We start from the raw sequence: 2,936 nt of genomic DNA on the forward strand, positions 1-2,936 counted from the left end.
AGTCTCCTCTTCTCCAGCTCCAGAGCCCCAGCTCTTTATTCCTTTCCTCACACGGGAGATGCTCCACTCCCTCCAGCATCTTCATTGCCCTGCGCTGGACTCTCAACAGTTCCCTGTCCTTGAGCTGAGGGGCCACAACTGGACACACTATTCCAGATGTGACACACTATTCCAGGTGTGGCCTCCCCAGGGCAGAGCAGAGGGGCAGGAGAACCTCTCTGACCTACTGACCACCCCCTTCTAACCCCCCCAGGTCCCATTGGCTTCCTGGCCACAAGGGCCAGTGCTGGCTCAGCCCACAGCACCCGCTATTCCCAGCTGGTCTCCCATCCAAGCACTGACCGGGCCCGACCCTGCTTAGCTTCCCAGATCAGACGGGATGGGGCGTTCTCAGGGTGCTATGGCTGTATATATTGTATATATGGATATATATATGTTCCCCAAGTATATCCTGATAGTATCTGAACTAAAGGGCAGAGCAGAGGGGCAGGAGAACCTCTCTGACCTACTGACCACCCCCTTCTAATCCCCCCAGGTCCCATTGCCTTCTTGGCCCGTTGTTGCCCACAGGCACAACTGCAGCTTGAGGGATTCCAGCACATTACTTTTTAGTGGAAAAGCTCCGCAGCGTCCAGCATTTACTTATCCCAACGTACACCACAGATTTAGCCCTGGCACAGTCACCCTCACTTGTGCCACTGTGCACATATAATCTTTCCTCAGGCTTTATTTTAAGCAGGTTCTCGCATAAAATGCCGGGGCCAAATCCACTTGTGAGTACCACCCTTTGAGACCCCAAAGAAAGCAAAACCCAACTCCACACATTCACATTGTCAGGTTTTCACCCATTTTTCCCTGTCACAGGGCACAATGTTTATGACCCTGTGGCTCTGAGAACGCTGACAAATGAAATACGGAGCAGACGCCGCTGAAAAACACACTGTATCTGCTAAAATGATTAATAAACCATCTCTTCGCATTCACAGCCTGACTATAGGGGGAGAGGGAGCCGGATTAAAAGATGACAAGAAATTAAATTGTCTTGCGCAACTTCTTGCTGATGCAGCCAAGGGAGCGGGCAGAGCTGTCTCCAGCTCGCTGATAAATCACCCCGTGTGCGTCGATTGGAAATGGACTGGGGTGTAATTAGCAAGTGAATTCCCTCCTGTCAGCACAAAACAAGGGGGTGGGGGTAGAAGAGTCCAATTTAAAACTAAAGCCAAGACTTGAGATGCCAACTGAGTTCTAAACAGCCCGCAGAGCATGAATTGCCAGGGAGATTCGCCCCCGCTGTAGTCTCTGCCTTATCTCTGGGCATTTCCACAGCGAGAGCTGCAGCTCAAAGAAATGTGTGTGTTGGGATTAAATTAAGCACTAGACCTGCGATCTCGGTGTCAAGAAGCCAGAACGCTCCTATGGGTGTGTAAATTATACGTATATATGTGAAGACACCTGCCTATGTCTACACGCTGTTCCTGTCCCTGCAGCTCTGACTGTCGCTTGCTGTCGTGTCCTGGAAGGTGGAGTTTCGTGGATCAATCAGAGGCTTCGCTCAGCCCCAAAACTCCAAAGCTGAGGCAGAGAATGGAAAAGGAAGGAAAAGCCAGGCCTAAAGCTTGGCCTACATTGTCTCCCAACAGAGGAAGGAAAAGCCTGGCCTAAAGCTTGGCCTACATTTTCTCCCAGCAGAGGAAGGAAAAGCCTGGCCTAAAGCTTGGCCTACATTGCCTCCCGGCAGAGGAAGGAAAAGCCAGGCCTAAAGCTTGGCCTACATTGTCTCCCAGCAGAGGAAGGAAAAGCCAGGCCTAAAGCTTGGCCTACATTGTCTCCCAGCAGAGGAAGGAAAAGCCAGGCCTAAAGTTTGGCCTACATTGCCTCCCGGCAGAGGAAGGAAAAGCCAGGCCTAAAGCTTGGCCTACATTGCCTCCCGGCAGAGGAAGGAAAAGCCAGGCCTAAAGCTTGGCCTACATTGCCTCCCGGCAGAGGAAGGAAAAGCCAGGCCTAAAGCTTGGCCTACATTGTCTCCCAGCAGAGGAAGGAAAAGCCAGGCCTAAAGTTTGGCCTACATTGCCTCCCGGCAGAGGAAGGAAAAGCCAGGCCTAAAGCTTGGCCTACATTGTCTCCCAGCAGAGGAAGGAAAAGCCAGGCCTAAAGCTTGGCCTACATTGCCTCCCGGCAGAGGAAGGAAAAGCCAGGCCTAAAGCTTGGCCTACATTGCCTCCCGGCAGAGGAAGGAAAAGCCAGGCCTAAAGCTTGGCCTACATTGCCTCCCGGCGAAGAAAGGAAAAGCCAGGCCTAAAGCTTGGCCTACGTTGCCTCCCGGTGGACGCTCATCCCCTCCTGCCAGCAAGGGGACTCGAGAGCCACTTCCAAAGAGAATCGTGCACTCACCATTTCATTTCCAAAGGATTTTGTGGAGGTTTCCGTGGCCTCCGGAGAGCAGCATCATTTATACTTACTGAAGCATCTCCCGGACTCACCGTGACCTGCCCGGGTTTCCAAACACCGGTGGGTTCCCCTTTGATTTGGGCCGTGAGCTGCGGCGCCCGCTCCAGCTCAACCAAGCGGGTCCAGCACCGAGAGCTGCGTTACACTCACCACGCCAGAAGACAGCGAGATCCAGCCCATCCCTCCAGTACCAACTTTCCAGACGTTTGCTATCACAATCCTCCTCCAGCTCCTGCTAATTCCCCTCCCGCTCCCTCTACATCCCGCACCGCATCCCAAACCCAATATTTCCCAGGGAAAATAGCTAGAATTCTTTGGCAATGAAAATAAAAGTGTCTTCTCTTAACCCCACCACCCTCTACTCTTTAATGGTGTGAAACTTCCCCAAAACAGCCAAGTATTTGCAAGCAACCCAAGACTGATGTCAACATCGTGACACAACAGATGCTCCTTTCCCAGGGCTTGAGAGGGGGGAAAAACACCAAACC

General features: G+C 52.4%; 1 protein-coding gene and 1 pseudogene across 1 annotated transcript in view; both read right to left on the reverse strand.

Annotated features, from left to right (window-relative positions):
* The window catches only part of UBL5 (ubiquitin like 5), a 99,589-nt gene that overhangs the window by 92,654 nt on the left and 3,999 nt on the right, over nucleotides 1-2,936 (reverse strand). The window lies entirely within an intron of this gene.
* Nucleotides 294-412, reverse strand: LOC135576815 (5S ribosomal RNA; annotated as a pseudogene).

Source organism: Columba livia, chromosome 30, assembly GCF_036013475.1.
Source record: "Columba livia isolate bColLiv1 breed racing homer chromosome 30, bColLiv1.pat.W.v2, whole genome shotgun sequence".
Classification (NCBI taxonomy): domain Eukaryota; kingdom Metazoa; phylum Chordata; class Aves; order Columbiformes; family Columbidae; genus Columba; species Columba livia.